The sequence below is a fragment of the Bidens hawaiensis genome, unplaced genomic scaffold, assembly GCF_021521415.1.
Source record: "Bidens hawaiensis isolate Kalapana, Puna unplaced genomic scaffold, B.hawaiensis_p1.1 tig00001016_1, whole genome shotgun sequence".
Lineage (NCBI taxonomy): Eukaryota > Viridiplantae > Streptophyta > Magnoliopsida > Asterales > Asteraceae > Bidens > Bidens hawaiensis.
The window spans coordinates 306,473-321,755 of record NW_027491059.1 but is presented as its reverse complement, the minus strand read 5'-3'; positions in this window follow the sequence as shown (position 1 = coordinate 321,755).

Sequence of the window (15,283 nt, the reverse complement as noted above, 5' to 3'; positions counted from 1 at the left end):
AAACAAAAAAATGTTTCCTTCATCAGTCCCATTAAAAAAAACGCAAAGACACAATGCAGATACAAAAGACAATGGCGAAAAATGAACAAAAGACACAATTATAACTTAAAAAAGACACAATAGATCGTAAAATATAACACAATACCAAACTAAATATAACACAATGTTGAGTAATATAACACAATATCAAGAAAAAAAAAAGACACAATCAATAACAAAAATAAACACAAAACACAATGATAAACAAAAAGACACAATGATCTTTTTCTCTCAACAATGTGTTTTTTATTTATATATTTATTTTTTTAAGCACGAGGAAGACGGTGGAAACATTTTTATGCTTCTATTTTTTTTGTTTTTTTATTAAATGTTGAGTTCTGATGTTTTATTTAATTATTTTTTAAAGGTTTTTTGTGTGGCTATAAATTCTTTTCATCCTTCTTATTTTTGTTTCATTTGTAGAATAACTCAACCCAAGTATTAAACCATCTTAATACTTGACCAAATTTGTAAAACAACGTTTTCAAACACTTTTGTGTTCATTGATCATCCTAGAAGCCAATCACTTTCATGATTCAACCACCAGTTTCATAAGCGTAATCTAACTATACATATAACATGACAATTTTTAAACATACTAAGTTAGTGAACATAATGCATTGTATATTGATTTCGAAGTGGCTCAAGGTTGTATATTATAAACTTAGCTGGGTTAGGATAACTCCAACCTAGTATTATGCGGGATGAATAAAGCATGTTGTAAACAATCAGTTTCTATGAATATTTATACTTGGGATGCCATCGGCTAATAAATCAGTTAATTGGCTAAAATGTGTTGAAAGTGGACGTGTAATATAGACGTGCACAAATAGTTTTTTTTTTTAAACTGGTTTCAGGTTTGGTTAACAAAGCAACAACCAGGTCGGGTAGGAACCGGCTCCGGGTCCGGGTTTTGATCAGGCAGAGGTGAAACTGGTTTTAGATCGGGTACGCCGGGTCGGGTCCGGAACCGGGTTTTATGCTCAAGTCTACTGTAATATACCCTATTGGGCTGTTACATGTAAAACCTGCTAGGCCCGAGTAAAAGTGGTTCTTGGGCCTATAACACTTGATGGGCTCGAATGGGAATAGAAAGCATTGTGGGCAGGTGGGCCGCTGAAGCCAGCCTATAAGAAACAGCATAAATTTAGGTTTGGGTTGGACTGGGCTTGCGTTATAAGGTGGATTAATCATTAAAAGGATTCAGTGTTTGACCATATCCGGTTAGAGGTGCACAAACAAACCGGTTATCCGGTTTATACCCAAAACACTAATCGGTTAGTACCCGGTCCAAAGAAAATCTGTTAGTACCCGATTCAACCCGGCAGTTAGAACCGGTTTATAGTATTGATTTCTAAAACCGGTTTATAGATGATAAACCGAAGAGTTATTAGTTTTTTTTTAAGCGGTTTTTTTTTCCAGTTCAGTTATATCTGAAACCGGTTATACATGGTAGGGTCCGGTTTCATCACTGAAACCGGTTAGTACCCTAATCAGTCATTGGGCTAACCGGGTAGTTGACTGTGTTGACCATAACCGGTTTTGGATTAACCGGTTTGTGCACCACTATATCCAGTCCACGTTTTGATGATGTGATATATCTTGTTGTGGCCCCAAGTATCATTTTCATCATGTGCGGCAAATTGGCATCAACAAATAGAGGTCCACATTTCTCACCAGGCCCTATCAATCTTTTTAGGTGTAAATTGCATATTAAAATTTTACCCTTCTTATAAGAAAATTTGTTTTCAGTCATATTCAACGCAGTGGTAAAGCTTGGGCTTAATCAAAAGAGAGGCCGAAGTTGTGGAAAAATATTTAGAGGTGTCCGGACTCGATATCTATAAAATTTTTCAAACGGAATCGTGAAAATTTACACTACTTAGCGAAAAAACGAGGATGACCGGGGATACCCCTGGTCTCCTCATAACCTTCGTCCTTGCTGAAGCAGATCAACCATTTCAGAGGCCTAAAGTTAAAAAAAATCCCAAGGCTTTTTTTATTTAAAAAAAAATGGTTCGTATTTTGAAAAAAATAAAAGCCTAAAGCCCTGACTTGTTAATAATGACCATGGGCCAGCCCTGCTCCCATGTCATCTATACGTGTATAACCACATACACTGGCGTTAAGCAATCATAAAATCAAAATCACCTATATGCAAATATGCTAATTTTAGAATTTAAAGACCTTTATGAAGTGAGGGGTCAAGTTATTCTATAAAGGAAGACAAAAATGAGAATAATGAGAATGATTTATAGGCACATAAAAAAACGTCTAAAAAATTAAATAAAAAATCACAACTCAAAATTTAATAGAAAAACAAAAAAAGTAAAAACACAAAAATGTTTCCACCGTCTTCCTCGTTCTTAAAAAAATAAAAATAAAAAAAAACACAATGTTGTGGGAAAAAGATAATTGTGCCTTTTTGTTTACCATTGTGTTTTGTGTTTATTTTCGTCATTGATTGTGTCTTTTTTCCTTGACATTGTGTCTTTTTTTTTTAATATTGTGTTATATTACTCAATATTATGTTATATTTTGTTCGGCATTGTGCTATATTTTGCGATCTATTGTGTCTTTTTTTAGTTATAATTGTGGCTTTTGTTCATTTTCGTCATTGTGTCTTTTGTCTCTGCATTGTGTCTTTTCAGTGTTTTTTTTTTCGGAATGGGCATGACGAGGGAAATATTTTTCTTTTTATTTATATTTTGAGTTATAATTTTTTTAAAATTGTTTTTAATAAATTCTTTATGTAATTACAAATTTTTCTCATATTTCTCATTTTTATCTCCATTTATATTTAAACCTTTCTTCCATGGAGTGATAGCCTCCACCAACCCAAATATCAATCTCGACATATTTTTTCAGGTTTTCCTATTAGAATAACATTAGCTTATCTTGGATATCCCCAATTTTGTGGGACAAGATCAATCTCCTATTGGTTATGGCGGGATTGCATTTATCTTTAATCATAAACGGATATTGTTATCCACTAAATTAAAAATTATGAAGCTGTCATGAATAGACAATTTTTGGACAATTAAGTTCTTATTTATTATTATTATTTTTTTGTAGTAATAATAATTTTTCTAGCAGGTATTGGATTCTTCAATGAAGACCTAAGTTTGATTCCTACTTGTGACATTTTTGGACAATATCGAAAATAAAGGATTTGAGCTAGGTATTACGAGTGAACCCACCCGGGTTTTAGTTTCAACATGTCTTACGTCAGAGAGTTCTGCTCTTATGGTGGCACAATGGCTGTCAGGTGGTAGCCGGCGGCATGATTTCCTGAAGAACGCCTCACTCTGAAGCCAGTGTAAGCCATGTTAAGACACAAATTGGAAAGTGCGATGACATAACAAACAAAAAAGTCGCCGTTCAAAAAAAAAACAAAATCTCTTTTATGATAGATAGCTCTTGGTAGATATCTAACTATAAGATCATGATATAATTTGAAATGAGAGAAACAATGCCATAATTATGAATGTTTCTTTTATTTCTTAATACCTAATAATCAATATCTCTTTAATTAGATTACAATGAAAGGTTATGAGGCTGACAAACTGATGATAATGCTAATAAAACTAATGATTATTTTTAAGCAAATGATAAAAACTCAATATATAAAAGCAAATATATCGCAAATAAATAGTCTATGAAGAATCATTTGGTAGAACAATCGTGTGTACCCAAACGTAACCCAATTAACCGTAAACCTACAAGAAGAAATCTGATTCTACATGAACCCGACTGGATTTGTATTGAATTTTGTCAGCAAATCCGACTCGTGTTGTATTGAATTTCGTCCAGCAAACCCAACTCGTGTCACAATGCAGGGCCGTCTCTGAGGATTTAAAAACGTTTGTTTTCTTCAATATATTGTCACAGTTTAGTCGTCATACTTTTTCTTCACTTTTAGGTACAAGGATTCTAAACTTTATTTAATCAATAAGCATCCAAAAAATGATCTAAAGGATAGGGGTGTTCAACGATCGGTTTAAAACCGCGAAATCGTCCAAGTCGGTCATCAGTTTGGCTTCGCGGTCGGTTTTTTTTTACATTCGGTCGGTCGGCTTCAAAAATTTCAAACCATAATGAACGGTTTGGCTTGCGGTTTTTATTGAAAACCGGGCGTAAAAAACCGACCGGACCGTAGGATTTATTTATATATAAATTTTATATTTTGATATTAGATTTATATAATTATTTATAATATATCATATGGTTTAAAAATTAGGTTTCTTGTCTTAGCCCACTATAAGATGCTAGTGTGTAATTTACCCCAACTTTACTAAAAGTCCAGTATTTCGTCATGTTCTAGGCTTAAATTCTGGACAATATGATTAATTATGGAAAACTTGTATCTTTGGTTATTTTATTTTTGGACAGCTTGAAATCTGAACTTTTGAATTAGAGTTTAAGTTTCTGACAATAGTATATTAATGTCTAAACCGTGAAACTGGCCGGAACCAAACCGTTAGTAACTGTTCGGTTCGGTTTGATTTTTATTTTCAACGGTTTGGCTTCGGTTGTTGATTAGCAAAAACCGTACTAACGGTTTAGCCTACGGTTTGACTCAAAAACCGTCAAAACCGGACCGTGGACACCCCTACTAAAGGATATACAAAACTTCATCAGGCTGTTCTCTATGTTGGGGGCATCGAAGCCCTTCCACAGTACCATGTCAGCTCACGTGGCACCGGGAGCTTCGAAGTCATTCTCTATAACGTATCGCTATGGTTTAAAGCCCATTGTGCACCCCATTATAGGTTAAGGTTAAATTGAAAACCCATTTGAGTTGTGAAAACTCGCGAAAACCCTATGTAACATCGTTTTTTTTTGTGACATATAATATATATTGTAACATTTAATACAAAACATCGAAACATCAAAAAAAAGTTTTGCTATTTTTTAACATTTTTTACTAATTTTTATATATGTTTTCAGGAGAGAGAAAAAATTATATTTATATTTACATTTTTTATTCACTTTAATTGTAGACCACAAGATTTAAACATTAATTAAAAACATGTGGTTGAGAATAGGTTTCTAGAGTTTTCACAACTCAAGTGAGTTTTCATTTTATACTTAGCCCCCCATTATATATGTAAATATATATGTATGTGAGAGAGAGAGAGAGAGAGAGAGAGAGAGAGAGAGAGCTGAAGGCGCAGGTCGTTGCTTCCCCCCCTCCGTGCCTCTACCCGTCGCGTCTGTACACCTGTCGCGTCCCAAGGCCACGCCCAAAGGACGCCTATTTTGGTCATTTTATACATTTTATTAAAAGTTCCAGCTACTTTGCCAAACATCTAAATATATCTAAAAAGCTACAGCTACCGGCTTCAAGCTACCAGTCACCAGCTTTCAGCTACAACTACCAGCTAGTTTTGCCAAACATACCTATTGTATTTGTTTATGAGGAAAAGTTAAAATACAAATGGATATAAAAATGAGAATTGTGAAAAAAATTTATGACAACTCAAAAAACCCCTAAAAAATTCAAAAAATAAAATAATAATAAAAAAATCATAACTCAAAATATAAATAGATATAAAAAAAATTAAAAAAACTAAAATGTTTCCCCCCGTCATTCCCGTTAAAAAACGCCAAAAAAACACAATGACGAAAATGAACAAAAGACACAATTATAACTAAAAAAAACACAGTTGATCACAAAATACAACACAATACCGAACAAAATATAACACAATGTTGAGTAATATAACACAATATCAAGAAAAAAAAGACATAATCAATAAATAAAATAAACACAAAATACAATGATAAATAAAAAGACACAATGATCTTTTTCTCTATGTATTTTTTTTTATTTTTATTTTTTTAAGAACAACTAGAAAGATAATGTAAATATTTTTGTGTTTTTATTTTTTTATTAAATTTAAAGTTAGGTTTTTTTTAAATCTAAAATAGAGTTTGTATAGGGTTATATATCTTCCCTATATAATTGGCCAACAATTTTTGATTGAGAGCATCTAGCCTTGTTTAACATCTCAATTGACTCCTTGTTTTTTCATACGAACCAAATTGAAGTGTAAAAGATGAGATAGTAAAATATTGTTTTGTTTTTGGGTAGGGGAGCAAATATATCAGCTGTGACGTAGCTTTCGCATAAAACATAATAAATGAAATCTTGATCGTTTATTAGGGTACGAACATTCGTCTCCAGCTCAACATAAGTGCCAAGTTAAAACATTTTACCATGTTCTCCCACGACCCCTATTGGATTGTTTTTTGTTATACAATTTATTTTTTTTCTAGGAAATTAACTTTTAGCCCTGAGACAATAAAGAACACCCCTAACAATCGAGACAGATTACCCCTAGCAATCGAGACAGGTTAACGGAAACAATGGAAGAAAAACCCAATACATAATAGTTATATTAAATAATTATAATGACAATATGACTAATTTCCTTAATAGTTAGTGAAATATACATCTCACTTAATGAGAAAACTCACTTTAATAGATTTGACCAACAAGGTACAATGTGTAATAATACTCTAGTTAACACGCATTGGGGTTTGTCATGGGTCATCTACGTGGACACCTAATCGATGTGTTAAATGAAGGTCACATACTAAGAGTCGGGTTAGTTTGTGAATAAGTTTACATATAAAGTTGGAGTGGGTAAAACGTTTTTACAATTTGTGGCCTTATACTTAGAGTGGACGGAGTACCTCTGAGGTAGCTCGTCTTCCAGAAAAACCATTTGTGACATCGATCGGGGTTGTCATCCCGAAATCAACGAAGAAATAAAGTGGGTGTATTTTATTTTGGGGGTAGGGTTGGTTGGGGGGGGGGGGGGGGGGGGGGGGGTTTGAGGTTGGATTTAAAATATTAAAATGTGGGTTATAAAGTCATACTTTTTAAGTGTGTAAAAAAATTTACATTAGCTGCATCGTAATTAGAAGGGTGATGTTTGTTTATGTGTGTATGTAGGCCCAATGTTGTAGAAGTTGCTAGATGATGTAGACGTATGAAGAGGTAGGTCCCAGCAGAGCCCAGTTGGACCCGCAAGACTCACCTTAAACAGGGACGTCTGCGCGGTTGGACCCGCAAGACTCACCTTAAACAGGGACGTCTGCGCCGTTGGACCCCGCAAGACTCCTCGAAGAGAGACGTCTGTGCAGTTGAACTCGCAAGACTCACCTTAAAGAGGGACGTATGCGCAAAGACCAACTGGATCCGCAAGACCAACCATGCTCAGAGACGCGACGTCCTTACGCGCAGTACGCAAGCTGTTCCCGCAGGAAAAGCCTCCAATGGTGACGTACTCCGCCTGTTCCCGCAGCTACGGATACTAGCCATCAGGGAAGGCTACCCGCACAGCAAGGCTACACGCACAAGGCACTAACTCTCAAATAATTCAGTAATGTCACCTGAAGAGGGAATGAGCAAGCCGGGAATACTCCCGCCCAAAGCCGGGAAAACTCCCGCCCAAATGAGCCAGTCCGTACGCTACTGGAGGATCTTTTGTACTATACCTGCCAAGGTATGGACAAAAGATCTGACCAAAGCTGCGACAGCTCACTGACAACAGTACGACGAGCAGCACGCTCTAGTACTTAATGTCACTATCAGCCGCTGCCTACTCACCAACCCTTATCGTGGCACGTGCATAGCCTGCAGTTGGTGGAAAAGGAATAGTACACAGCCGGCTATGTCACTATCAGCCGCTGCCTACCCACCAACCACCAGCACGGCACGTGCGTAGCCCACAGTTGGTAGAAAAGGAATATAATACAGCCGGCTGTACCTTTTTGGACACCTACCTTCGACTATAAATACTCCAACACCTTGGAACGGTATCATCATCTTCTCTCTAGCTATTTCTCTTAATATACACTTATATTCAAGAGCAACCTAGTCTGATTCTCACGCCGGAGGGTGGTCACAAAGAGGTACCCCCCCTTCTCAGTGACGAGCTCACGGTGTCTGTTTTGCAGGTCACCAGAAGAATAACCATCTTGCCGGACCTAACCCTCGTGGGAAACATCTATTTAACCCCCAGATTATCCGTAATCTGCCCGGGGTCAATTAGTGTTTCTTCATTGGCGCCATCCGTGCATAAAAGCTAGAACTTGAATCTTTTTCAGTTTTTTTCAAAACTTCTGGAAAGATGGTTAACGTTACTCTGGTCCCAAGGCCAGCGAGTGACCAAGAAACCCCGGTAATCACAACCCCAGCTACTGGGAGGAACACCGGCGAGTACACAGATTTTACGAACACTACCCCGGTTACTCAAGCCGGGGCAAGTGCAGTAAATTTTACGAACACTACCCCGGTTACCCAAGCGGGGGCAAGTGCAGTAAACATTCATCCCCTGGGATTCATTAATACCCAGGCGGAAAGACAACAGACGAGGCTCCCCCGCCAAACACTTGATCAAGTTAAAGCGTGGGCGGAAGCACGTCAGAAGGAATTCCAAGCTGAGTTGGACGAACGCTTACGTTCACTCCAACAGGCTGACGAATTCGGAAGCACTCGACAACGGCTCAACATGAGCAATGAGTGCGAGTCCTCGGACGATGATCGGGAGGAATCCGACAGTGACGCAAACCCTCGCCATAGGGCGAAAGGGAAGCGTAACGAAACGGACTTCCAACCGAGAAGGAATTTTGGAGAAACCTTCAAACAAAGGAACGCGGGGGGAAACCCACGTGACTTCTCCAAAACCTTTAGACCAACTGCTGCAAATGCGGGAACATCCAAGTTTGCAAGGGACATTGCGGAAGCAATCGCCCCGAAGAGTGCCAAGCAGATGCCCAACATCGGCACTTATGATGGTATATCCGACCCAGACGATCACTTGAACAGATTCGTAGCGGGGGCAACCGTCAGCAACTGGACGGAACCCACGTGGTGTTATATGTTCCAGATGACGTTGGTTGGAGCGGCTAGAGCGTGGTTTGACCGTCTACCGGTCCACCACATCTACGATTGGGCGGACCTCCAACATAAGTTCAGCCAACACTTCAGTCAACAGAGGAAATATACTGAAGAGCAGTGGACGATCCTCAACTGCGTTAGAGAGGAGGATGAATCTTTACTAGACTTCATCACTCGCTTCAACTCGAAAAAGCTGAGTCTGGGCACTATAAGCGAAGATCTTGTTCGCAGCCGCTTTCATCCAGGGCGCCGAATACCCAGAGCTTATCCGCACGTTGACGGGTAAAGACGGCATGCCATCCACATGGGATGCCATCATGACGGCGGCCAAGCGCTTTGCCGAAACAGAGAAGCAACTGGGTGGGGATCTACCCCAGAGTACAAACCTCTACGCACAAAGGATTAGAGAAAATGTCCGGACCGCCCAGCAAAACAAAAGGAGGAAGCTAGGCATTTGGCAGTCAAGGGTAAACATTGACACCTCATCCAGCTCTCGCTCTTTAGTAGGCGGAAGGGATAACACGCACCCATCAAGCCGATACCCCCGGTGGACTCCACTCACCAAAAGCGTCACGGAGATATTTGCCACTGAGAAACTCCCATGGCCAAAAGCTCCAACGGTCCGGCACCGACCTGACGCGGATCAGAGCAAATCCTGTGACTTCCACGGGACAAAGGGTCACACCACTGAGAAGTGTATATCCTTGAGGGATATTGTTGAAACATTCGTCAAGGATGGAAAACTTACACACCTTGTGGCATCAATCAAGAATGGAGGGAAGAATGACAACCGATACAAAAGCAACGGACGAAAGCCCGTTGACATCAGCATCCACATGGTTCATAGTAACATCAGAGGAAGAAAAAGACGGACACAGAACCATGCGCATGGAAGGAAGCTGAGGTGCGCTTCCTGCGAGTGCCAGGAGGACCCAGCAAAGAGGGCCCTATCGTCATCAAAAGCCAGCTGGGGCATTACATCACTTCTCGCACTCTTGTTGACAACGGCGCCTCGTCAACGGTTATGTACAGGCAGTTCTTCGACAAGCTAGACGACGAAGACAAGGAACGCCTGGAAACGGTCTACGCCTCGATGGAAGGGTTTGACGGCAGCACAAACACCCCCCTGGGTATCCTATCCTTCCCCGTCATTCTCACAGACGGGAAACACTCCCGCACAGAAGACGTGGACTTTGTCGTAATGAAGAAGCCACACCACACATACGACATTCTCTTCGGGAGAGACGGGATGACAAGATTCAATGCCGTGGTATCTTCAGTCCACGGCATGATGGGATGGCCAACAGCTGAGGGCGTAGCGATGGTCACCGGTATTCCCCAGGTATGCATCGCATCTGTCTCATCAACACCCAAACCAAAGATGGCTAAACCAACCATCACCGAACCAGAAGAATGGGCCTTCAATGGCAAATACCCCGACCAGGCGGTTACCATTGGCCCAACAGTCACTGATCCTACGCGTACCTTACTCAAACGCTTACTACAGAAAAACGCGGACATCTTCGCGTGGACACCAGCTGACATGACTGGTGTACCTCGAAGTAAGGCAGAGCATAAGCTCAAGTGTGACCCAGCTTTCACGCCAGTCATACAAAAGCGCAGAGTAATGGGGGCGGAACAAGCTAACGCGTGTAGAACCCAAGTCAAGGAACTCCTTGACGCGGGCATCGTACGCGTTAGCAGATATCAAACATAGGTTGCAAATCCCGTCATGGTACCGAAGTCTAACAAGCAATGGCGCATGTGCATAGATTTCAAAGACTTAAACAAAGCATGCCCCAAAGATTGTTACCCTTTACCCGAAATTGATCTTAAGGTAGATTCGTTAGCACCGTTTCGCCTTAAATGCTTCCTTGATGCGTATAAAGGGTACCATCAAATCCACATGGCCGTTGACGATCAGGACAAAACCGCATTTCGGACGCCCGATGGCACATTTTGTTATCAAATGATGTCATTCGGACTTAAGAATGCCGGGTCCACATACTAACGCCTGATGGACAAAGAGTTTCATACCCAAATTGGGAGGAACTTGGAAGTCTACATGGATGACCTGGTCATCAAAAGCCTTGACCCAGAAACAATGTTGAAAGACATCGAAGAAACTTTCAACACGCTCAGAAAGATAAACATGAAGCTCAACCCGAGCAAGTGTTCCTTTGGGATGGAAGAAGGGAAGTTCTTAGGAGTCATTGTTACTAAAGATGGCTTCAGAGCGAACCCTGAAAAGGTCGAAGCCATTATCAAAATGGAATCACCTACTACCATCAAGCAAGCTCAGACACTGAATGGACGCCTAGTTGCACTTAACCGCTTCTTGGCAAACCATGCGGATAGGTCGTTCCCATTCGTGTCGACGCTGAGAAACTGTTTAAAGAAAACGCACTTCCGCTGGACACCAGAAGCGGAAGCAGCTTTTTAGGAAATTCGGTCACGCTTGATCGAACTCCCAACGCTCACAGCACCAGAAGCGGGGGAGGAATTAATCCTATACCTCTCCGCCACAGATAGAGCAACCGGGGTCGTCCTGCTAGTCGAGCGAAAAGGCATCCAGATGCCAATCTACTATGTTAGCCGTGTCCTAACAGACGTAGAAACCCGGTACTCTACCCTGGAAAAATTAGTCTTAGCACTTGTACAGGCTTCACGCAGGCTAAGACGATACTTCCAAGGTCACCCAATCACCATTCTCACCAACTTCAAACTCGCAAACGTTCTAGGCAAACCCGAATTGTCGGGACGCCTAGCCAAATGGGCAATAGAATTGGGAGAATACACGATAAAGTACAAGCCGCGACCAGCCATAAAAGGCCAGGTCTTGGCCGACTTTATTGCAGAAGTCCCCGCCTCACGGGAGAAAGAGTGCCAGGAAGAGGCTCAACCCTCTCCAGCACAGGACATCGATGATGTCTGGCGACTCTACACTGATGGAGCAGCCAGCAACGAGGGCTCAGGTGCAGGATTGAAACTAGTCAACCCAGCGGGCCAAGAATACACTTACGCTATTCGACTGGATTTTCCAAGCACAAATAACGAAGCAGAGTATGAAGCATTCTTGGCCGGGCTGAGAATTGCGCGTAAGATGGGAGTGAAGAACTTGGAAGCCCACGTGGATTCCATGTTAGTAGCCAACCAAATAAACGGGACGTACACGGCCGTGAACGACACAATGGCGCTGTACCTCGCACAAGCAAAAACCCTCATGCGCGATTTTAACGATTGTAAGGTCATACACGTCAAGCGTAGCGAAAACAAATCTGCGGATGCGTTAAGCAAGCTTGCGTCATTGGCCTTCACCCACTTGGGAAAGGATATCCGCATTGAACTCCTTGGCGCACCATCAGTCCCGCACAAGGAAATCTGTGTCATCCAAACCGGCACAGAAACATGGATGACACCAATAATAAATTACCTTGCGACGGGTATACTACCAGAGTCAAAAACACAGGCAAGAAAACTACGCTGTAAAGCACTGAACTATCAACTCATCGATGACATCCTTTACAGACGTAACTTTCTTGGCCCACTACTCAGATGCGTTGACGACCAAGATGCCGACTACCTCCTAAGGGAAGTACACGAAGGCATCTGTGGGATACACGCAGGTCCACGCGCAGTTGTAGCTAAGCTAAACAACGCGGGATACTTTTGGCCGGGGATGCATACGGATGCACTGGCATACATCAGAAAGTGTAGGTCTTGCCAACTCTACGCACCCAACACGCATCGCCCGAAGAATGAACTTGTTCCAGTCACCTCTTCATGGCCATTTCAGAAGTGGGCCGTCGATGTGACAGGCCCATTTCCCACAGCAGCAGGGAACGTTCAGTATCTAGTGGTAGCCATCGACTACTTCACCAAGTGGATAGAAGCAAAACCCTTAGCCCAAACAACCGCAAAACATATCAAAAAATTTATTTGGGAATTTATTATTTGTCGTTTTGGACTTCCACAGAATCTGGTGAGCGATAACGGCACCAACTTTGCTGACAAGAAGCTACAACAGTGGCTGAAAGAACTTCAAATCACCCACACCTTTACCTCAGTGGCGCACCCGCAGGGTAATGGTGAGGTGGAAAGAGCAAATAAGAGCATCGTCGACGGCATCAAGAAAAGACTCCTGGAACACAGATCTGGCTGGGTGGACGAAGTTCCACACGTCCTTTGGGCACACAGAACGATGAAAAAGGCAAGTACGGGAGAAACCCCGTTCAGCCTCACTTATGGCACTGAAGCCATGGTCCCGGTCGAAATTGGTTTGCCCTAACCAAGGGTCTTGATTCAGCCAGAGGACAATGATGCGGAAAGACGGTTAGACCTTATGCTAACCGAGGAACGCAGAGACTTAGCCGCAGCGCGTGAAGAGAACTACAAGCGACAAATGCAAAAGTACTACAACACGCGGGTAAAACTCTGCAACTTCAATGTCGGAGACTACATACTGCGTAACAACGAGGCTTCGAACCAAGAACGCCCAGGAAAGCTGGCCCCTGTCTGGGAAGGGCCATACATTATCAAAGAAGTTTTGGGAAAGGGCGCATACCGGCTCGAAAGGCTCGATGGCACCCCCATCCCAAGAACATGGAATGGAGCTCAATTACACAAATGTTACATGTAGATCAATTCCAAACTTACAAAGAAACGGCCTAGAGCCACTTCTAATGGAAATGATTCTCCTTTATCACATTGTGTTGATCGCTTTACATTTATACTTATGAACTTTCCGGACGGATATGCCAGTATTCACAGCATAAATATGGAAAGAAGTCGTTGCGTGTGGACGGCGGCAAAACCCGCATAAACACAAAAAACGGCAAAAATTTGTAAGAGATGACAACCTTCACGCAGGTCAGTTATAGGTAAAGTTTGGTCATCCCACTAAATGAAAGTGACGGTCCTACTCGCACAATCATGATAGAGGAAACTGAACATTAACCTATTGACAACCGCGCGTCGAAAGATTTAACTTATTCAAAACACTGATATGCCGGTATTCACCGCATAAATAAGTGGGGAAGTCGTTGCGTGTGGACGGCGGCAAAACCCACATAAACACAAAAAACGCAAAAGTTTCTAAGGAAAAGATGAGGAAAACCTTCACGCAGGTCAGTTATAGGTAAAGTTTGGTCATCCCACTAAATGAAAGTGACGGTCCTACCCGCACAACCATGATAGAGGAAACTGAACATTAACCTATTGACAACCGCGCATCGAAAGGTTAACTTACTCAAAACACTTGGAAAATTGCTAAGTTAAACTAAAATATGCATGAGCAAGTCATATAACGTTTACAACGCAAGTCAAAAAGATTCAAAAGTAAGCGGGAATACACCCCCTTACCTTGGCAACCAAGTAACTATAAGACAGGTGCGGGTACAGTGTCAAGGCAAAACCCTTCACATACTTAGCACCTGCAGGGAATTGAAGCCATGAATACCTTGGCAACCAAGTAACTATAAGACAGGTGCGGCTACAGTGTCAAGGCAAAACCCTTCACATACTTAGCACCTGCAGGGAATTGAAGCCAACAATACCTTGGAAGTAAAGTAACTATAAGACGAGTGCGGGTACAGTGTCAAGGCAAAACCCTTCACATACTTAGCACTCGCAGGGAATTGAAACCAAGAAGGATCTTCTGGGCCATGCTTGCGGAAACGGAAATAACATCCCCGCATTGCGGGAACGTTGAGAACTAGATTGTTTGAAGCTCCAAGATGGAATTGGTTGTTTAACATAATTGATCACTATGTTTAAAACTACCAAAACCTCATGGAGAATCTACACAAGTGGAACTCAACGCTCCTGACATGCGAGGAGGTTACAGACCTACCCGCATCATACCCAAAGATCAAGCAGAAAAGTCGGGAATTTCTGCACGTGACATTAGGACTTCAGCGGGAAGAATCCCCATGGAAAACCTTAAAACTAAACCCTTTTCAAAACCCCTTGCTTAAGTCCAAAAGTTCACCTCACTTATTAACAATTCATGAGAAGAACATTGAACTAGGGGGACTTGCAGAGGTAGGTCCCAGCAGAGCCCAGTTGGACCCGCAAGACTCACCTTCAACAGGGACGTCTGCGCTGTTGGACCCGCAAGACTCACCTTAAACAGGGACGTCTACGCAGTTGGACCCGCAAGACTCCTCGAAGAGAGTCGTCTGCGCAGTTGAACTCGCAAGACTCACCTTAAAGAGGGACGTCTGCGCAAAGACCAACTGGATCCGCAGGACCAACCATGCTCAGAGACGCGACGTCCTTACGCGCAGTACGCAAGCTGTTCCCGCAGGAAAAGCCTCCCAATGGTGACGT